Here is a 23,498-nt window from a genome sequence, read left to right on the forward strand (position 1 = left end):
TGCACAAATAAACCTGTCACAGGTATTTTGGACGCTGCAGGTAAAAATAAACATGTGAGGTGATTAAGCTTGCTTATTGAAAAATATACACTTACCAAAATACCCTTAATTTGAGTACATCAGCAAATAATGGCATACTGAAGACAACATAGGGAAAGCAACGACGAGGTGAAAAAGAAGGATAGAATACATATTCAATACACCAAAATTCTCTACTGGTTTAAAAGTATAAAGCAATTTACTCAACTTATTAAAGTAAGAGTTTATAAAATACCCTTGGACTCTGGTTTGTACACTTATCAAATTCAAAACTTTATGTATAAAAATGACTAGAACTTGATTTCTTGTCTCATATAAAAAAAGGTGATTTATATTTGAACTAACAATAAGTCTCAAGACCCACAACTATCTCTTACTGAGGTAGTTTTTCCTCCCTGGGGGAAGAGAAAAGCTATTGGAGTACACATAAAATTTAGGTGCTTTAAGAATTTCTCCAGGACTTCTATTAGATTTGCTATCAGAAGAGACAATAAAATGGGAATTTATGTTTTTTCCTTAACAAATCTTATGCTTTCTGATGTGGTATTTTGTCACTGCAATTAGGGCTGTTCCTTGAAGTAGCAAACTGAAAAGTGGTGCCATGGTGTTTATTTTAGCTTTGAACATTTAAAGAATATGGGGAATGTTTGGAAAATAAAGTTCATATATGTTATTCACATTTTTTTTTCTGACAGATTGCCTCTTCACAGAGGAAGGGTATGGCTTGATCATGACTTACAGGAAGAGATACTGATTTACACTGCTTTCCTCAGTAAAGATTGCAGCCATGTAGAAAATAAATTTATGGTTGCAGTAAGAGAAGGCAGAAGAGGCTGTACCTCTTCTAGGTAAGAACATCTTCCTAATATGTCCCCAAAAGAACTGGAAACAAAGGAGTAGAACAATTGTGACATGTAATAATTTCTACTGTCCATGCTAAGTCATTTCTATAGTATGACAATATTCTGTAAGTCATCTTTAAATAGTTTGTGTAGGTTTTATCTCATCCATGCACCTCTTGTATAAAACCTGCTAGGGATAAGTTTCTTATTATAGGACTTATCACCTGATTCACTTAGTGAGCTTTCACATATGACAGTCAGTAAATCAGGGCTGGATACAGGAATTATGCTGGGGTACTCATGGCAAATGTAGCAAATCCTGAAGCATAGAGTGCTGGCCTCAGCTGGAGCACAAGTGCAAAGGAACCTCTTGGTCGTCCTTAAGCTCGAAGAGAGATGTTTATGGTTACTGGACTGCTTCTACTTTCATCCAATTACTGTCTGTATTAGTAAATGGAATATATGAACACTTCTAAGAGAAAGAGCAGAACCTCAAAAAAAAGTCTCTCAGCCGTGGATACTCACTATTAGGCCAGAAAAGAAGATTTATATTATTCTCTCATTCTCTGGCCCTATGATACTTTACATTTAGGACAATGCAGAAACACATTGATTATTACTCTTGTGTCTTGGTTAGTTGGGCTGTCTCCCAGGAAACAAGCAATAGGTCTGCACAAAATTTAGTCTTCTCCTACATCCCACCAAAGGTCTCATGCAGTGCTTTCATCTCTAACACTTTTAAAAACATGAATTCAATATTTGACCTGTCATTTTCTAGCAGCAGGAGGTCGATAGTCACATAAGAGCTCTGCACATCATTCCAGGTAGACACAAGTCAGCAGTTAAACTCCAGGCAGAAATCCCATCCTGCCATTTTTTTTTTCAAGCGAGCATGAAAGAAACAACATCCACTGATATTTCATATCTCATGTATGATTACTCTAACTGTAAATAGTAGTTTCTGTCATCCTGCTCCAGAGCCAAGGATCTTCAAGCCCAGAGTTTGGAGATAGCATTGCCTCCTCGCCCCACTACATTGACATTTCTGTAAAACCCCATGAAATCTTAAGTTTCACGTAAGTAACTTGAATATTGTATTCGGAAGGTTTCACAAACACTTAATTTGTTCTGAGTTTCTGCTTTTTCCTCGCTTCTATAGTACCATCTAGAAAACATATGTTATTTAACATGGAGACAATGAAGCAAGGGAAGAGGCTTGTGATCAATTAAGCTTGAATAGAAACCAGGTGATCATCAAGCCAATCTATCACTCCTCTGCTCAACAGGACAAGGGGAGGAAATGCAACACAAAGCACATAGGTCAAGATAAGGACAAGGAGTTTGCTTGTCAATTACTACCTTCTTCCCAGGCTCAACTTCACTCCCAGCTCTTCTACCACTTTGTTCCTCTGAGTGGTGCAGAAGGGTGAAGAAGGAAGGTTATGATCAATTAATAATGTTTTGTGTCTGCTGCTTTTTCTTCCTCATTCTCTCCTGCTTCAACATGGGATCCCTCCCTCAGGAGACAGTCTTTTGCTGACTTCAACATGGATCATTACTGCAGGCTGCAGGTGCTGAGGAACTGCTACAGTGTGAGATCTTTCTACAGAGTGCAGTCCTACAGGGACAGACTGCTGCAATGAGAGTTGCTCTTGGGGGTTAAAGATCCTGTCAAAAAAAATGCTCCTGTATGGGCTCCTGTCCACAGTCTGCATCTTCCCTCAGGTCATATCCATCTGCTCTGGCACGGGGCCCTTCGCAGCCTGCAGGACATCTGCCCTGCAGGCTGCAAGTGGACCTCTTCTCCAGCACATCAAGGAGTCCTCCCTGTCCTTCTTCCCTGATCTTGGTGTCTGAGGGATTGTTTCTCTCACACTCAGTCCTCCTTCACAGTTGCTGCACAGCGGTTTTTACCCTCTTGTGTATATGTTACCATATTCCAGTGTTGCTGACAGGACCAGCTATGGGCAGTGGCAGGATTTTTAATTTAGCATGGTACAGTAGGATCCTTTCAGGTAAAAGACAAAGCATAATTTAAAGATATGATGTTATTAGCAATTGAAGAGACGGACTTGTAACCCTGGGAGTTCTTAAAGCTGCAAATTTTTGGAGGTTGGGAGAATATTCTTGGGAAAACAAAATACTTGCTTTCTCTGATCTTGTATTTCAGACATTACATCCATATTGGCAGTCATGAGATGTGTTGGGTCTCTAAGTCAGAAACCATGCCCAGAAGGCCATCTACATTATGACCTGCACACAGGTAACACAATTAAAGAGCAGACAAAACAAGTAAAAAGCCTGTCTTGCACTCAGCTGTCTAGATGTTCATCTCATACAATGATCACCATATCACATTGTTACTAGATAATGGTTTGAGGTTTTCACATTTATCTTTTTTTTAGAAATGGCTGAGAATGGGTGAACACTTCTGTCATAGCTCAGTCACACTGAAAATCAATCTTTTCAACATCAGTGATGCAGCTTTTGTTTTGGGAAAATGAGGAATGAAATACAGAGTAGTCTTACAAGTTCTGGGGAAATTAATTAATTCTTTAACATATCTACAGTGCTTTAAAAAGAAAAAAAGAGTTATCCTTGATATTAGGTAATCTCATGAACCTAATGAGACATGTCTTACATGTCACCACTTGAAGCCATTGCCCTATTCCACAGAGTTGATTACAAAACATGCCCAAAAATGCAGATTATTTTTTAGGAGATCAGTCAACAACTTTTCACTTCTTATGAACAGACCAAACTCTTCAGATTTCTTTGATTTCTACAGTCAATTCAGTATGAAAACATGAGCAGTAAAGCTGTAATAAACTATCTCTTAAAGGAAAACAATCACAAATCTGGTTTATGTGCCCTAGTGGTCCAAATGTAAATAAGTACTCAGAAGGGGAAATTAGCATAATAAGCATGAATTAACTGACTGAGATAAACTAAAAAGTATTTCAGCTTCAAAATGGATCAAAATAATTCTGCATAAATGGAAAAATAACTTACATTTGTGCATGTCTTTTTAACTTCTTAACTTAATATTAACTGAAAATGCCACAATACTTCATGAAAGGTTATTTCTCTCGTATATATCCCTTTGGCTGTAATCTGGGAAAACCAATAAGTTAATATAAAGAGTCTGTTCTGAAAGCAATACTGTACTTTAACTAACACATGGCAGTACAGGAAAGCTAAATAAATTTGTTTTCTTTTGAGGCCATTAAAGAAGTAGGGATATGCTGCCAACAATACAATATGCAACGGAGGGGTCTTTTTCTCCCTACAGATATACATTTGACAAATTTTGTCTTTGGACTCGTTATGGGTTTTGTTTGGTTGTTTTTTCTTTTTTAATTTTGTCTCTCCAAACACTTCTGAACAGACTTAGCATTCAGGATTGTATATAACACTTGAAAACATTCAGTGGTGATTCTAAACAATAGGAACCTATTGAATGTTTTTAGAGTTCCCAATATTTGTGTCAAACACAAGACTTTCAAAACTGATTACTCATAATCTTTCACAAAAATAATGCATGACATACAGTTTGAAGTTTTGCAGAATCACATGCATCAAAGATTTTGTCTGCTTTCCATGGACATTTTCCATTTTTTCCATTTTCCATGCAAAATTCCAGTTCACATTTTTGGCTTCAGAAACAAAAGAAATGTATATCTAAATAAAGATTTGTTGGACTGTGTAAGAATTATATAAATAATTATGCCAGGTATTACAGTTTAAAATAAATGGTATATGAAGACAACTTTTCATCTTTGCCCTATTATGAATACATCTGGAATATTTTTAATTGCAGCACACCAGTTTTGATCTTTGTATCTATCTCAGTAGGTTTTTGAATAGTTTAACCAAACGTGCTTTCAGCATTGATTTGTCATTTTTTTCCTAAATGAATCTGAAATTTTATGTAAATTAATGAAACGGTGATTCTTTGAAAATTTTGTGTCCACAAATCATTTTTTTTGAATATTTTATTCCATTTTTCCAGCTGATCAAAGAGATTTCCTTAGACAGGAAAATTTTATAAATAAAACAAGCAAGCATACTGCAAATTTTAAGCAGTTTGGTAGATATGTAGGTAGAATCTAAATTAGCACATTGTCTACACTGACCTATTTAGCTTTAAAGCAGAGCTGTGAGAGAGTAATAATGAACTGTAACTGCTTTCTCTACATCACACTTCACACATATAATTTAAAATGTATTTGTTTAGTATTATCAGAGGACACAATGCAAAGTATCTGGCTTGTAAAATCCAAGTATAAGGTTAGAAATAACAATACTGTAAAGTCTGAAGCCCCGAAGCAGCTCAGTATTTTCAAAGTTTCAAGTTAGGTATTTTGAGTCTCAAGCAATAAAAAAAGTGGTTTTCTTTGGAGAAGGAATTAGCAATTGGAAATCTGTTTGCATGTACCTCTTGGGTGTTACAATTCCCTAGGCACTTTCTTTAAGAAGGAGGGCTTGGCTAGTAATTTTGAATCTGAGTCTTACTGTTCTCCCTTTGCTAACCTAAATACCCAGCTTTTCTTCTGTGTTTATTCAGAGCATGTGATCATCTGCCTGACTGGTAAATATCACTCACATGGGGAAAGAGGGCTTATTGAAACTTTTACCAAACCTGCCTCAGGAGACACAGAATCAATTGTATTTTAGAATCAATTGTATTTTAGAATCAATTGTATTTTTTTCTAGACAAAAGATTAACATACTTGGAGAAAACACAGTTTCTCATCTGAAAATCTTCTAGGATAATCAGAAAGTGATAAAGTTGGAAACATCAGTGAGATTTAAGGAGAGGTGGGATTTGGGGATTTTTTTGATGCCTTTGATGGAAAAAAAAAGAGGGGAAAACCAACCAAACCAACGCATTGTGTGTAGTTTATACAGACCAGACTGTGCAACAGAAACACAGCTTAAGAAAGCAGTAAAGTGAAAAACCAGGAAGCACCCGCAAGCACAAAAAGAGGGTATCTCATAAAAAGTGCTGCCACTAAAATGCCACAGTAACTAAATCCTGCTTTAGATTATCTTTCTTTGGTCTAAATATTATAAAAGAGTGAACAGAAAGATGTTCATTTTTTTTTTTCTGATAACTTTTGCAGTCTTGAAAATCTTTATATTTCTGCATGCTGTTTTAATTCTTTTCTAAATTAGGACAAGAGAAATCATTTCTCAAACTATATCTTCACATTCTTCTACTGCTGATAGCTGTCATTCAAAGTCCAGCCAGTTTGTTGTCTCAGTTTCTTGGTTACTTTAATAATTCCTTTATTGGTAACAAAGGATATACAGGAAATAATAAGTAAACTTCTGAATAGGTTAATGTTTTTAACATCAGCAGTTATGTTGGTGTTACCTGAAAACGAGTTAAAATTAAGAGTTCAGGCACATAGTGTACTTGTATTTTAATGAGGTGATTTGTGTAGACCTGTCATTGAGTGTTAACATTTACAAATGCAATTAATTCAGTCATATAAAACAAATATTAGATAGTTATATTTTAATGAATTTAAACCTATGTATAAATGCCAGCAGAAAGTTCCAATCATACTTAGTCAGGAATATGCATTAATCTTCCTTAGTTTTGCTCTATATGGTGCACTAGACAAGATCTTCTGCAAAATTAAAAATAAATGCCTACATTTGACCTCTGACTCATGCAGTGTGGAAACATACAATATTTAGGTTTTAATTGTGCTATTTTTCAGCTGCACCAAATCGGACCATCTGTCCAAAGTCTAAACTAGATTTGTTTCTCTACATATATTGAAATGCATTTTTTAAAATTAGGCTTTATTATTATTTCTCTGTAAAAAGTTCAGAAATATTTGCATATTTCCAAACAGGAACAGCCCAACATCCAATTAACAATAAAATATGCATTGAATAAGAAAAATAAATATTGATCTGCAAAATACCATGCCAATTTGTTCTCACAGTAAGCATCCTTTCCCTCCAATCAACTGATTTTCTTTGACAAAGGGAATGGGAAAAGAAAAGTGCTTACATGAAATATAAGTGAATGTTGTTTATAAAGAAGAAATGTATATACCGATGGCAAATACTTCAGGCCAGATTTCCCTACAAGTTTCAGTTTTTGTGCTTCACTCAAAACAAAAAATAAAACAGATCCTAAAAATCACATTTGAAAAAACTACCACAGATGGTGATGCTTATTTGTATACTCACTAGATAATGCTCACAGTATCATATATTTGCATTTTATTTTCACTCAGAAGTTGCCTCGCCATAATTTTCATTCCAATAGAGAGGTCTCTTCTACAGCAAGGAGGGAGACAGTGGAAAGAGGACTTTAGCAGTGTTAAGATGTGACCAGAGGCACAGAATGCTATCATTACAGCAGATCTCAGATCCTCTGGAAAGATGTCTGAAGAGCAGACAGGCTTGCAAGAGCCTGAAGGCTGATTTTCTGTGACTTAAGGCTGGTTGTTCAGAAGACCAGTGAAGAATGGACTCTTTGGACATCTGTGCCAATTAACACAAGGGATGGCCTGTTACCTTGATGAGCTTGGCCTTGCCAGGAAAAGCAAGGCTCCTGTACCCCTGCTTGCTTGCTCTCATCTTTGCAAAATGGCAAACCCCAGTCAAGCAGCAGTGCATTTGCACTGCCACATGCAAGTGTAACAGACGGTCTTCCCATCCATAAGAACAAATGTCAGCATTTAAGAAAACACTTGAAATTACTTTAGCCAAATAAATGCCCCCAAAAATTTTGAGCCGTGCCACTGTTCAGATTGTTCCGCTGTTTTTCTTCCTTATGTCAGCACCACTTCACACTCCAGACATGCTAATCCCAAAATATCTACACAGGAGCTTTAGAATGTCTTATATCTCCACAAGACACGGGGATGAAATGTAGATGTTTTCAAATCCGACATCCGTATCTGAGTTAATCACCTTAGCCTTTATAATCAGTGAGTGGGTAGGATAGGAATTTTTTGGGCATGGTTCATCTCCTTCCAAAGTAGAATTTTGTCAAGTGATTGATGATCTAAATGTACTTATTAGTCTCCAGAAGACCAGGGCATGACTATATGACTAGAAGTTAGGTAAGATGAATCCCACCCAGAGTGTGATGTATTAGATAAATAAATGGTATAAAAATTTCACAAAACATATTAAGTTGATGACTGCTACAGTTTAATATCAAACATCCCCCCTGAAGTGCCCTTTACTATATGTGTTATTGTCAAAATGAAGTCACAAGGACCAATAATGAACATCTGGAAAAATGCATGTTACATAAAGGTGAAGAACATCTGCAGTGTTCTACAGAGGATTTGATGGAGGTTTAATAGAGATGAATGTAATTCAATGAGATAGAATTGCTATCAGCAAAATAAAAAAGATGGAAAAAAGTAGAGAGGAAAAGAAAAATAAAGCTACCAAATTCCAGGCTATTATTTCTGTAGTTGAGAAACCCTGAAAACTTAGCTATTTTTGTTAAAGTTCCAATAATATCTGATATTTCTGTAACAATAGACTTGATGATTAGAGATATTGAAGACCCAGTGCCTGGAATACTGATTATTTTTTTTTTAAATTTGAATATGCACTTAAAATAACATGCTGAAAAGGATATATGACAAAAAATATTTTTTCAGAACGTGAAAGGGTATGTTTCAGAAAAACCATTTTCAAGGATAGAACCAATGTCATAAAGACTTTCTGTTTTGCTGAAGGATATCTTTCTGACAGAAAAGTAGTAAAAATATTTAGTCATCATGAGCAACACTGAAGTTATGTGAGTAAGCAATACCTTTTTGCTGCAGTTTTGTCTGTGACATAGGAATAAGTACTGAACTGCAGTTAAAATCCTTCATGTACTATATATGGGGTTCAAAGTCACAGTTTTTTACAAAATACTTGCTGTAAGATCTGTATTTATTAATAGTGTTCCTATCATTTTAATACTTTAAGATGAGCCAGTAGAGGTATTATGATACTGTAAAATTTTAATAGTAATAAATGTGCCTATGGAAATAAAATACGTGTAAGTTAGTGCTTTTATGAGTTTGAAGTTGATTTATGTTATGCTGTAACCCCTTTCTGAGGAGGATATCTTGCTGTACCTTAGAAATATGTATATTGCAGACTACTGTATTTCTCTTCACCATTCTAAACATAATAAACAGTTGAATAGTTGTGTAGAATTCCTAGGAAAACTTGAATTTAAATAGAATGGCATGCCAAATGATAGATATATTTGCCTTTTAATAGATTAGATTTTCAGTTTTAATTTCTTAATCACCTGTAATTTCAAAGATTTTCAGATTATTAACAGTCTATCAGTATTTTTTACCACCTAATACAGATAGAAAGAAAAATACACCTGAAATCATTTCTCTCTAAGATATTTTCCTCTCAGTGTTTGTTTACTATAGCACATACTCATTATTTGTGACTAGTGTGTATCCAGCACGAGACCTCAGAGACTATATATAGATTGCTGAACTAGAAATATTTTTTTATTATTATCTCAAGTATTGTTATTTATTTAGTTTTAAATTATGTGTACTCCTTTCATTATTTTATGATGATGTCTATTGTGCAGTCTTTTGCAGCAAACCATTAGAAGACTTGTTTTCTTCTAGACTGTTTTTGTTCTTGCGGGTTTTTTGTGCATTACCTTTAATGATAACTTATAATTCTTTAAATACAAAAATTGCTGAAGGCTCCTCAGCAGTGCTGGAAACAGACTCAGTTGGCTCCAAACTGTGTTTTCCTCTTCAATCTCTTGAATGTTGTGTACAAACAATACCTGTGAGACTAGAAAATAAAATCATGAAGCTTATACACATTTTTCTAGAACAATTTTTTCCCAACATGTAAATATGATATGTACAGGCACCTACAATTCAGCATTTTTTGTATGCTGCAAATTTGCCATCCTTACTGGTATAAACCACGTGAACTTAGTCTACCACTTGCATGTGTCATTGTGTGTGTCATATTTGTCATCATACACAAAAAGTATCATTGAACTTATTCTCCAGACTAAAGTAACCTAAAGCTAAACAGCTATGTCGGCAATTTACTTTTCTAGAGTGACTCCTTATATGGTACCTGTTCAAACAGCACTGTCATTGAATTAAGTGTCACAGACCTCACCAGCTTTTCCCATATTCCTTATGCATCTTCCTTTATGGAGTTAGGTAAATAAGTGGTGTCATCACTTCTACTCAGCTTATTGCTTTGTTTCAGGTCAGCGGGATGAGTAAAGCCAAGGTGTGCAAGGCAAACACCAAACACTACACTCTGAGACTGATCCTTTACAACCAGACAAAATCCTAGCAGTAAATCCTAGCAATATGTAGGCACAGTGAACAAAACAAAACATCACAACAACAATTAGGCAGTGTAAACTCTTTAATCCCTAAGTCAGAGCATTTGCTTTCCCTATTTTAAGGGTCTTGCAGGTTCTTGCTTTGATTTATTTACTACCCTTCTAGAAGTGGGTCAATAAATGTGCCTTTACTAACACTGAACACTTCTAGTCTCAGCAGTCTTAGTTGTCAGCATCAGTTGCCTACACCATGTACAATAAAACATTTTTGCCTAGGGAACTTCAAAAAATGTAGTTTTCAGTGCATTTTTCTCTGTGGCTTTGTAAATAATTGTAACATGGATACCTCTTCTCTAGGTGTTTTATCTTTTTCTTTTTTTTTCCCTAGAAAATCAGTATATATAGTCCAGGTCTGTGAAGAATCCCCCCCAGATATCAGTAAGTAAGTATTGTTGTAAATATGTAAGTATTGTTTCAGATTTAGTTCATGAACTTCCCTTCTTTAAGATCAGTTAGACATCAACAAGTACTTTAGCTCTAATTCTAAAGTCACAGTACAAATAGTTCTCAGAGGGATATATTGGCTATATCTTGAAAGAAAGTCACTACCACCTTCCCACATGCTCAACATCCATTCATGTGCTGCTATGATTTTAATATGAATGAAATTAAGATTGTAATAAATGAGATATACAAAAGTAATTGTGTGCTGTTGAACAAAGTGTTGTATCTTACTACATAAATAAACAGAAGCACACATATGCAGCATCGCTTGTGCTGTATATTTTACTATACACCAATAACATAGACATCTCCATTGCCATGAAAAATAGTGAAATTTTACAGGCTATTGAATTTTTGTATGCCATCACATTTATCTCCTGCATAGGTGCTTCTCTAATTACCACACACTGATAACATTCTCAATATTTAGTGATCATCATCCAAATTTCTAGTCCAGTTGTGATGATGATTCAGTATTTAAACAATGGGTGCCAACAGGAAAACAAGCCAGAACCTCGCTTCTCAGATTTTCATAGTTCACACTTTCCCTCCCATTCATCTAGCTACCTTGTCTGGTTTTATTTATGCATCATCTCTGTTTTCTCCCCCATTCCTCAGATATCTCTCCTGAGCCAGACGATCTTCATGGGTGTATTTTATCTTCATTAAAACATCATGGTGTGGTGTGATTAATTTGAACCAAACCTGAAGATCTTTATTTAGTCAGACTGAAGAATTTGGATCAGGAATTATCAAAACACACCCACTTACCCTGCTGAGCATCCCAGCGAGCATTTGTACCCTGCTGAATGAAGTCCTGGCACTTCCTGCTTTTAGCTTTCCTGAGTGGCTTGCATGATGAGTCATGGGGGCCTCAGCAGAGAGGGGAGCAGAGCAGAGCTTTTTACACTCTAAAAGTTGTTGTTCCCTTCATTCCTTCATTTATGATGATCTCTGGAATTCAGTAAGACACTAGTCAGCTTGAATAAAGACATTGTAATTCCATGCTGTGCTACTAGTAAGCTTGCTTTCAAGGTGCTGTAAGGCAGAACTTGGCAAGTAGTTACACCATTAAATAGAGAAACTCAGCTGTAACTATAGCTGAATTACTAGAACATGTTTTTAATGTATTGCTTAAAAAACTTTCACTCATATATCCATTTCTCCCCTCCTTCTTGTCTCAAAAAGGACTCATACAGACTTTCCAAATTTAAAATTTTATTTTCTGTCTGTAAAAACTCAGGAAAATCTTCAGTGATAACTCTCCCAGGTTTATTGCTCCTGTAATCTCTGAAGTCAGTTTAGCTGTCCAAGGGCAAGGGATAGCAAATGAACTGAGGTACACATACCACCTGATACCATGACTCTGACTAACTTTTACTGTAAATTCTGTGTATAGTCCTCAGATAGCAGAATGCCTGATGAAGTCCCACTTATTTGCCCATCTATATGCCCACAGGCATCGTATACGTGTATTTCAGAGACCTTTCAGCAGGCCTACTCAATAAAATTTCAGTCCATTCCAAGTTTATAAGGGTTCAATCAGGCAGATGTTAATCAGTGAACTATGCATAAAAAAAGGAGCAGCCGTTTCCACCGTCTCCAAGATACTTGCCATAGAATCTATTATTCCAGTACCACAATTGAAAAAGGGCTTAGGTTTCAATTGAATCTCTTTTGCAGTCTCAAAGAAATTAGGGCTCCTCTAGGCTGATACTTACTCTAATGAGCCTGAATACTGTGAAACTCTCCCTTTCCATCCCCAAAAAGGCTTCTCTGACCATAAACAAGACTGTATCTCTGGAGGATTTCCTATGCTCTATTGATCTAAAGTATGCTTTATAGTCTCTCAAGAATGGTATTTGTCTTTATATCAAGTTCAGAACCAGTAAAATTGCCCCAGACAATTTTATTAAGCTGATAAAGAGCTGCTCATTTTAGGAAGAGAGAAGGACTTTTGCTTTGTTGGTCAGTTAATCAGAAGGTTTTTATTTATTTCCTGTGAAAATTCTTTTTGGGTTTGTTTTTTCAGAAATCAGAAAGAATTTCAGACAATCTGAGAGTTACTTTGCTTTCTGGCATGTCTAAGAAGGAGTCCTTTCCATATAGACTTTTGTATTTTATTAAAAAAAAAAAACAAACTACATTATGTTTGATACCTAATTTAACTGACATAAATGTCAATAGAAAACTTGAATTGAAACACAAGAAAGCCACATTTCTGGTGAGGGTTTTAAAAAGACCTTGATTTCTGAACACTTCCATACTTCAATTCTTTGGAAGCAACAGGTATATTCTGGAGTTAGGTGCCACCTGTATGTATATACACAGGAATTCAAGTTGATTGGAGTTTATATATGCTATCTATCTTATCTCTTTATCTGATCTGCTTATCTAGATAAGCAGTACCCATAAAATAACAGAAGTGATGTTTCAACAAGCATGCAATCTAAATTAGTCAGGTAAAGGAGAAGAATAGAAAGAGAAGGAGTAGGACATGAAGAGTACACAAGGACAATAGAAGCCAAGGGAACACAATTCTCTTGTAAACATAACTAAGGATTATCTTTCACTTCTGCAGTGGAGGTGATGGAGGTACTGACAGGTATTACTAAGATATTTAAAACAAGTGACATGCAACTCTAAGTGAAGTCTTAGTTTGCCTGAAGTTTGCTGTAGTTTTCTTATTTGTTGCAATGTTGGAAGTGTACTCAAGATGTTGCTCCACTGAAAAAGGTAATATGCGGAGCAGAACTCCAAACACACCATGAAAAGATTCATGTCTGTTAATGTATATAAAATGCATGTATATGAAATCTAAGAAGTTGATAGGTTTGATAGATATGTCACTATTTGAATGATAGGACAGATATTCTATTAAGTATGAACTGATGTAATTCTAGTAGTATTTAGTAACTTAGTAGGACCTAAGTTACTGAAGAATAAAGAATAGAGACAAACATTAATATATAAGAGACAGAAAGAAAAATTCATTGGAATAGCAGCAATTGAACAAAGAAAGTAGCGGTATAGTTCTAATTGTATCTCTACTTACCAGTATATTGTAATAACCGTCATAAAAGTGAAGGAAAAAAAGAAAGTTCATTACAACATAGAAATTGTGCTTTATCTTAATTTCTTCACTGTCCTCCCCCTGTGGCTGACAGGACTTCCTTTAGGAATGGAGAAGAGTGGAGGGTGTTAAACTCATGAGTCCTAACATGATCATTCTAGTTCATTCAAAATACAATTTTTTTTTGTCATGTCTAAACAGAGATGCTACTTTCTTAAAGATTCTTATGATTTTTGGAGATTTTTTTTTAAAAATAAAACCTTTTTCTTCTTAAAATCATATCGTTAATTCAAAAATTTTGGAAAATGCTTGAATATTATTTTGATTTCTGTGTTAACTTCTATTTTAAATAAAGCTGCTTTTAAATGATGTTCCAAGTATGACCAGTGTTTCTCTTTGGGTATCAAAGTGTTTCCCACCTTTGTTTATTGGATTACCAAATGTTTCAGTTCTCTTAGTTCTCTTCACAGACCCTTTCTGCAGCCAGTCTTTCAAGAAAAAGCTCAGGATCCAACCAGTGGGACACCAGCACCACTGCATCCCAGTGCCAGCAAACATTCAGAGACTCGGCAGAGGAATGGAGCTGCTTACTGCAGGTGGTTTATCATGCAGCATTAAGAGTTTAAATCACTTAAGGGCAAAACACAATTTATATAACCTTTCTCTGAGTGTCTGTGAAGGCAACAGAACTGCCAGATACTGAGTAAAGTGAGCAGTGCTGTATTTTAATGACCATCTGAGGTCTCCAGTTAATTCCCCAAGTTTTTAGAGAACCATGAGATCTTTGACAATCCACTGGAAAAAAAAAATGTTGGTTTTGATTTAGTTTATAACACTCTCATTGATAATGGGCTGCAAAATGCAGGTATTCTTTGTTTCCTAGGTTTGATTTTTCCTTGTTTTCATTATCTCCACAAGTTGATGAGTTTTGCTGATCACATTCCTTTTTTCCCTTGTGAAAAAAGGACCTGCAAACTGTTTTTGTTTGCTTTGATTCAAGAAACACCTCTGTATTTCTATTGATGTGATATTGCATTACCATCTACGTGACCCATCTAAATAAAAAAAAAACCTTTAACCTACAAAGGAAATTTAGCAGGGTTTCAGCACTTGGCACAGAAGGGGATTGAGCTGCACTTTAAATTTGGAGTTTTACTGCTATACTATTCAAAACACAGTAAAAAACCTGACTCAAACTCAAGAGGAATAAAATAGTGGTCTCCTCTCTAGGTTTCTGAAGCCAGAGCACCAGGGCAGTGGTGGTTGACAATTGCTACGAGAGTTAAATCATTCCATCACTCTCATTGTATCTTACCAGACAGAAACAAGGAAAGCTTTATACCACAAGAGTTTTAGGACTTCTTCTTGAAGAGTACAAACAGAAACACTAAAAATTAGATACCAAAGCTTGACTAAAGATAACTTCTGGTTGAAGGATGCTGCAGGCCATGGTTGGTTAGCTTTGTTCTTGAGTCATGTTTGATGTTACTTGTCAAGTCTCAGACACAGAGAACTGGGGAGGGGAAGGGGACAGAGAGAGAAAGAGAGAGCTGCAATTAAAAATAGGTATTTTCTAAAGTGCAGACTTTTCTTTTTATAGCAGGTATATTCCTCAGTTCAGACCTTTCCCAGGGTGAAAGGAGTTGGTTATTTCTTGTACAATTTAGCCTATGTCAGGAGGGCTATTTAAACTGCAAAGAGAAATATGTGAAACTGTCAGCCACGGACCTTTAATTCCCAGGCTTATTTTTGTAAACAATGATGCCATATTTTTACGGCACACTCCCTTTCACAGAGATATAAAGATCAAACATGAATGTTTCATTTTCCATAACTCTTCCAGACAAATATAGCTCTTCCAGAAAAATAATAATAAAAACCCCAAAGAGGTAAACAACGTTCACAGAGGGAATATAGTTTAAGTAATTCACACAGTATACAAACATGTAATGGTACAAAACCTGCAACATGAGTTTTTTGTTACATTTTAACAGTGTTTCCTCAAATCTTCAAAGCTTGCTTGATGGTTTGCTGAAGTAATTGAACCACTCTTGAGTTGTTTTATATAGGACATCTTATCTTTCTTTCATTACCCAGTCCGTGGCTTCTTTTCTATTCCCATGAAATCCATGTACACACTTTAGAAGCCCTCCTGAACAAGCTTGCTTCTAACTTTCACAGAGCCCTTAGCACAATTTGAATACGAAAGAGATACTGAATAAAAAGCTTTAATCTCTTGTCTGCTATTCTTCTTTCTTGCCTCTTCATCTCCCCCCACCTCCTCTGTCCCCCTCCCCCTTCTTCCAAGAGCTTTTCTGTGTTAGTAAAGTGAACACTTTCTGTTTTAAGTAAGTGTAATGCTGCAGAAGATGCACTGGGAGAGTGAAACCGAAAGCCTGGCCTGTGAAGCCTCTTTGCCACAATTTAGCAATAATTGTGCTGCATTTACTTGCTCTTGAGCTTTTTGCAGGTAAAAGATTAGTAAAGAGCTCTCCTTAACAAAATCACTCAATCAGTAGCAAGCATAGGTAGTATCAAATGTGCCCTCTACCTCAAATACTGTGGGGCTCTTTCTTCTGATACCTCTTCCCTCAGTTAACTGGAACTGCTTTGAAAGGGCTTTCTGTTCTCTGCTCTCTTGTCAATTTGAATGCCAGGAAATGAGCCCCCTTTGTGAGATTAATTAATAGCAGGAGCTGATCGGCCCAAGCCCAATTGCCACGCAACAGAGCTGTAATTGCTACTTTGTGGAAAGGAAAGAAAAAGTTTTGGTTGCAGTTTAAGAAGAGGGTTTAAGGAAAGTTCTTTGAACTAGAGGTCTCAGTGCACGGGATTAAGGCAAGAAGCAAGGAGGCCTTTGAAGTTTGTTAAGAGGTTTTGGAGGAGAAAAAAGTTGGGTGGCAAATGGGAGCTGGCAACATCAAAAGCATTTAGCACCATTCCTCACCTGCTTGTATTCAGAGCAGGGACCACAGGCTGGAAGCATCATTTGCTTGCAGTTTAAATGGTCATTTTGGGACTCTATTTGTTTTTATCGGAAACTGTACCATGTATACGTCATTATGTATGTAAGGGTTGTTACACCTGGATGTACAAGAGCTGCATGTACCCTGTTACATACACATGAAGATGCACTACATGTAGAGGTATCCACAATCACCGTGTTCAAGGTGATAATTGACATGCCAGTTTTCTCCCTACCATGTCTTTAACTGCTACTTTGTTTATTGTTTGTACACTGACTTACTGGTAGTCACTGACTACTCATATTGCTGGTCCCTCATTCTATTAAAAGACTCGGTAGATAAAGGTTTTTATAAATCATTCTAAGCATTACATACATATATATTTGGCAATATCTCAAAAGTTAAGGTCATCTTCAGGCAATTTGACCAACAGAGTGGACAGAAATACCTTGAAAATGCCAAGACCAAAAGCAGACATAGCATAAATCTTTTCATGAGCTGAAAATACAAACTGTGTGATAAATTAATATCCATTCATCTTTTTAATATGTAATGGCAAGGGTGAGACTTTACAGGCAGAACACAGCTCTGAGTCCATCAGGGTAAAGATCCTCAAAAACCACCCTAATGGAGGCTGCAGGATTACCTTGAAGCCAGGGGATCCTCAAGTGCATCAGAGCCAAGGATCTCTTTCCACTCCACCCCACTGCAGGGCCCATGGCCAGAGCCTGTATATGCTGGTAACACTCTAAGTGGCACAAAAGCACCTTGGAGGATGCTGCAAGCCAGTGGAGCTTAGAGCAGCTTTGAGGTGTTCTGAATTACACAGATGAGCCACTGTCAGCCCTGAGATGCAGACAGGAAAAAGGTGGGGAAATCTGCTTTTCCTCAGCATTTTCCATTTACAACATCATAGTCCACAGGTCAAATTCACATCTCATGTGATCTGCATATAGCCAGGGCCTTCTGGAGGATGAATTTGGCCCGGTATCTATAGTCTCTTAGTAATAGGACAGGGCTGCAAATTAGGCCACACATGTCTTGTCACAAACTTGAAGTCCTTTAAACCATTTACATTTAGAGGGTGGTGACAGGTTTTTTTTTGCAATCTATTTCTACAGAAGCCAGCAGGAAGGACTTCTACCACTGAAGTGGTATCTCTAGTCAAACACGCAGTCCTCTCAACAAGCAGGTCTTTATGCTGTTAGTCTGGGTGGTAGGATGAAATTTCAGAGTGGTATCAGTTTGAAAATCATTCCGGTCTCATCTACTTTCCTTACAGTTTAGAAATAATAAGAAAAAATGGTTTCATTTTATTTCAAAAATTCCCAGGTTCTGTAGGTTTGTATATTTCCCCTTTTCAATCTTGCATGTAAAAATAAAACAGAAAACTAAATGTACCTTCAAATAAATGTCATTAGGTTTTTGAACTCTGTCTACACCTCTCAGTCCAACCCTTTGAGATGGTATTTGATCAGCAATTTTTCTTCTCTCACCTTCCAGTTCACTGCAGTACTTAGAAAGGTACAGTTAAAAGATAATGTGAAATGAAGCCTTGCTGAAACAAAATCCAGACAGAAAAAACAATTGAATGATGAGGGCCTTAGTAAGATTACAAATGAAATCTTAAAAAAACAAAAAAACAAATGACCTAACAAAAAAAGCCCCAAAACAACAATAAAAAAGACAAGCCATTTTAGGCAAGATTCATCTCTCCTAAGCCTTTGCCTTTTCCAGTCTCAAGCAGTCTCCCTCTGAAGCACAAATCTGCCTCTCTAAGACAGGTGAGACAATTTGCATAGCTGTCTTTTTCCAGTGTCTATAGAGGTAGCCTGTCCATCTGACTTAGGGCAGCATGTCTTGAAACAGTTAAGGCTGGGAAGTGGAAAGCCTCCCATCATGGGAGTTTTCCAAGCACTGGCAGTTGCACTGGAAAAAGACATTCTGTGATACCTGTTCATAAATGGACAATATATTCAATTTATTTTTGTAACTGTTTAAAAGAACACCCTAGAGTCAGACGTAGCATTAACAGTATCACCAGACAGAGAACAGTAGACCATGTTCTTCATGTTGTAGACCATTTGCAATGGATCCAGGTGTCAGTCTCTCTATCTATCTATCTATCTATCTATCTATCTATCTATCTATCTATCTATCTATTTATCAATCTATCATTTTTTTGTGTCAAAGACAAATTTATGTTATGTCAAACTTTGCAAAAGAGGGAAGCCCTCCTGAGGAGCAATGATTATTTCCCACCTTAAGCTCATAGTAATCATCCTATTTTAAACTCATGGGTGCACTCAAAAAATATTTATGGTGGGTAGTTGAGTGATTCTACATCATCTCCACTTGCTTTTTTCCTGTTTTACCATTGTACAGCCTCCCCACTGTCCTGCCATCCTCTCCCCAGAGTGATTACAATCTTCAGCTTCTCTAGAAGCTTATCTGCTTATACATCACATCAGAAGATGGTTTCTTTCTCATGTAATAACCAAGGAGTAAACAAATATAAAAATTAAAGGGAAACACCAATTCTGAGGCTGACTGGATGAGCTGTAGTAAGTGTATATAATATTTTGGAGAATATTATGCCATTGGCTTGTAAATTTATCTATTGAACTCATTGTAAGCCATCATTCATATCCCATTTCAGTGTCTCATTTACTAGAGGGTGACTTAATTGGGAGCCAAGCCTCAGAAACCATTTGCAATTCTGAGTATTCTAGGAGATCATAGGGAGACCAGTAACAAATGCAAGTTTTAAAGAGGCACCAGTTTTCACCTTAGGACATGTAAAATTCTCAGACCTCCATATCCCAAGGTCACATTGCATGTCATAGCAAATTTTACTTACCTTAGGCAAAGAAGTTATGTAGATCTTTATTTAAACACACAAATTAATTCACAAAATGTGAAAGTGAAAAGATGCTTCATTCCTGATTCACAAAATATCTATAAGATACCCAAGCCCATCCATATATCATTGTTTTTCAGTAAGGTTTTCTATAATTACATCTGTTAACAAATGTAGCAAATTCAATTAAAATTTAACTGGCAGTGCATGGAAGCAAAACAGGTTCACTTCTATTATGTCAAACACCTTATTTTATGCCATGCATGTTAAGGTTTACCACTCCTTAAGGCTTGCAACTGCAACATTTTAACTGATATCTGGAGGCTTGTAATTGTATGTGTGCACATCAATTATGGATTGGATTCAGCATTTTCAGATAACTTCACCAATCACAAAGAGAGCTCAGTGGTCTCCTGGCATTTTCGGAGCAGTTTGATTACAGGTGTAATACATACAGCCTTGTTAGCTCTCAGTGATGAGGGATTCCCTTCCCTTCTGGGTTCTAGCTGAGGCACTGACCATTGCTTTTCACTAACAATTTCTATCTGCTCCCAGGAGATGTTTTAATGAGCCCCTCCGACATGGCCAAAGGCAAGAAATGTTCTCTGGGCCAGTGAGGTGAAGAGCCAAAGCTTAGCCTACTAGGCAAGCAATAATTAATAAGGCATTTTTGATTCATCTCAATTCATTAACAAAGTTACTTTTTTTTACTATTATTTCTGCTAAGCAACACAACGTTAAGTCTGTCACATTACTCACAAGTATTGAATGAAAAACTCGTGCCAAGGTACGCAAAAAAAAAATTAATTTATGACAAAAATAAATGAATTTGGAATACTAATTGGGAGAAAGCAACTGACAGATAAAGTGAAAGATTGATTTTAGGGGAAATGGAGAAATCTGTTTTCTGCTTATTTTAAGGACAGAGAACGAATTCTCATTAGAAATACATAGCCAGCTAGGTTAGCTAAGGTTCTTAGATTTGTCTGAAATTTTCCTAAAATTCATGTCTATTTTCTAATTAGGCAGAGTGACTGTGGGACTCTGGTCTGTTTGGATTAATGACAATAGCTCATTGAGACCCTCAGACTGTGTAGTCCCATGAAAAACTGTTTGTCAGGTCACAAATATTGCTTCTTTGCAGTTAATATCTTTCCTTGCTTCTTTCCAGCTTAATATCAGGGATAACTGATTTACAGAGGACCAAACTTCTGCTGCAATAATCTAAACAAATTGCTAAGAGCTGATTAAGGAATCCTTCAAATTTTTGTTTTCATAAGTCAGGATTTTGAGAGAGACAAACAGCTTTGATAAGTTGTTTGGCATTTTGCTTCCTTCCTCTCTTCCCTACACTGAGGAAAAAGAGAAAGACATTGCCAGGAAGAGGAGTAATAAGAAATATTAGTTAAAAACAGGGTGCATCAAAACTGAAGCTCTTTAGAGATACGGAGGGGGCATCAATCACTTCTGTGGGCACATTAAGCTGTTACATATTATAGCCATCTCAGTTTAAGTGGTGTAAGGCTCATCTCATTTGCATTTGTTGTGTTACAATCTTGCTTCAGGCCTGTCTCCACAGTGAATAAGGTGGCTGTGCAAGGCAGCTTGTGGCTGGCATAAAGGATATGTCAGAGTCAAGCTGCTTCACTAATCAGCTTTGCTGGGGCAGATACATGATAGTCTATGTGAAGAAATTTAGATAATAGTATACAGCATCCACTGGAACTGTATATAGTGTATATAGGGCTTTAGACTAACTTCTAATCCTTCATGGAGAATTTGTAAATACTGCAGTGATGTTCTAGTGACCTCTAAAGGCAGCTGGTTCTCGCTGTGTAGCACTTTTTGTTAAACCTCCCTCTTTGTAAGGCACATAATGCTAATGTTCCTAAAGGCTCTTCGTGGAGAATTTCCCCCAGAAAATATGGTTCCTCCATTGAACCTTCCACGTTTATTGCCACCTTCCCACTCCTCCCCATTGTCGGCAGAAGCTGCGGGTGAACCCCGCACGCCATCCCTCCTGCCTGCCTGCATCCCCCCTCCCCTCAGCCTCTCGCCCTCCTGCCTTGCTCTCCCCCCGTTTCGGTCACGCTGCCGCCTGCGCGGGCCGGCCCGGGCTGGGCTGGGGGGGCTTCCCCGGAGCTGTGGGGCCCGCCCGGGCTGGGCTGGGGGGGCTTCCCCGGAGCTGTGGGGCCCGCCCGGAGCTGCGGGTCCAGCTCGGGGCTGTGGGTCCGGCCCGGGGCTGTGTGGGTCCGGCCCGGGGCTGCGGGTCCAGCTCGGGGCTGTGTGGGTCCGGCCCGGGGCTGCGGGTCCAGCCGGGGCTGTGGGGCCTACAGCAGCCACCGCCACCGTGACCCTCCCCGGGTCTCACCAGTGCTAGCCGGCATGTCGTGCTGTGGTCTCGCCTTCCGTTCCTCCTCTAAACAACTTGGCATTATCATCAACTTTCCTGCATCCAGCAGGCCAGGCCAGGGGCTTTATTAACATGGAGTGGCAGTACCTCACCACTGGCCAGCCAGCATGCTCTGAGTCGAGTGTGCCTGCACTGTTAAACTGGCTTAAAAAAATCTAAGTTTTTATGGACATTCTGTTTCACATTTACTATTCCTTTCCTTTTCCCTTCAGTGATTTTAAAATTACATTTATGAGAGAATTTAAAAAAATGAATTAATAAAAATGAACAAGAAGAGAAGGCTAAAGTTGAGATTCAACTGCCCTTCCCTCAACTCTTTCCAGCACAGCGTTTCCAGCTCCCTGTAGCACTGCAATCTTCCCAGTGTCATTCTCCTTCAAGCTCAGCTAGCATGTCTAGTGTGCCATTTTCTTGAGTGTCATTTTGCAAAGATGGCCAGATCACACAGATCAACCTCGCCCTGTCTGGGCAGGTCACTCCTGCCATGCACCTCTCCTCCGTGTTCAACTCCTCCACTCAGCAGCTCTGATGGGGAGCGTGAGACGCCGTGCTTTGTTTGCTTTACTCATGATTAAACAATTAAGCTGGACATTTGGGTCCATTTGCACAATGGTGCACACACTCACATGTTTAACAGCAGATGATAAAAAAAAAGCTATAAAGTGTTTTAAATGCAGGTGAATTCTACAGAATAATAGGTCAGTAATGTCTTTTCTTGCTCCCCTATTGAAGACAAGGGGAGAGTTTTTTAAAACAATCTCCTCCTCTTCCTCACAACCACCAAGACAACCTCCCCCCATACACACACACACACACACACACACACACACACACACATGATGAAAGACCTATAAAGTTGAATAGTTGGGAGATAATAACTCTAATGGTAAAGGTCCCAGCATACGTATACCACCCTGCCTCTGGCAGTAATCCTGGCTTTGGGGATCTGAAATTTCCTAAAGATGTATTAGTGTCTTATACACATGTGCTCTTGTGCACTCATAATCCTTTTCACTAGCTTCTTAGCTGCATGCTTTGTATTTAAATTTTCCTTCTGACCAAGTAAATCCCTTTGGATGAAGTGACAGGAGCTTTTCAGCACCCATAGCTGGGTGACAGCTGGTGTAGAGGCTCTGAAAGACTGCAAAGTGTTCCTTACTAGCTTTCTTCAGGACCAGTGTCAGCCACCAGCTGAGCGATTTGTTAGCTCCCCTTTGGGCATCAGTCAGCTGAAGAGGCTCACATTAAAGGCTAAAGTAATACAATAGATATTAATATATATAAAAAAAAAACAACACTAGTATGTGCTCTTGGTTTTACTGTGCTTTTAATTAGGTGCTTATTCATTATATGTGATTATGACACATTTTCATTAATTCAGGAAACCCTTTATTAATACTGTATAAAGTATGTATGCCTGCCTCAGAAATACACTGTTAAAACTTTGGCTTAAAAGACATAATTGTCAGA

At 37.5% G+C, this 23,498-nt stretch overlaps 1 long non-coding RNA gene across 2 annotated transcripts; it reads right to left on the reverse strand.

The window, feature by feature from the left end:
- Window positions 1–918: 918 nt before the first annotated feature.
- Window positions 919–21,768, reverse strand: LOC147654043 (uncharacterized). 2 transcript variants are annotated; one of them, XR_015284351.1, is made up of 8 exons: window positions 18,157–21,717; window positions 15,192–15,302; window positions 13,772–13,889; window positions 11,488–11,670; window positions 9,556–9,695; window positions 4,432–4,537; window positions 3,894–3,995; window positions 919–3,134 (listed from the first exon to the last, which is right to left on the reverse strand). It is a non-coding gene; the product is annotated as an uncharacterized LOC147654043 (long non-coding RNA). The 2 variants fall into 2 exon arrangements; XR_015284350.1 differs by lacking the exons at window positions 919–3,134; window positions 3,894–3,995; window positions 4,432–4,537 and having other exon boundaries at window positions 9,370–9,695; window positions 18,157–21,768.
- Window positions 21,769–23,498: the final 1,730 nt, after the last annotated feature.

Source organism: Cyanistes caeruleus, chromosome 3 (assembly GCF_971803275.1).
Source record: "Cyanistes caeruleus chromosome 3, bCyaCae1.hap1.1, whole genome shotgun sequence".
Classification (NCBI taxonomy): Eukaryota; Metazoa; Chordata; class Aves; order Passeriformes; family Paridae; genus Cyanistes; species Cyanistes caeruleus.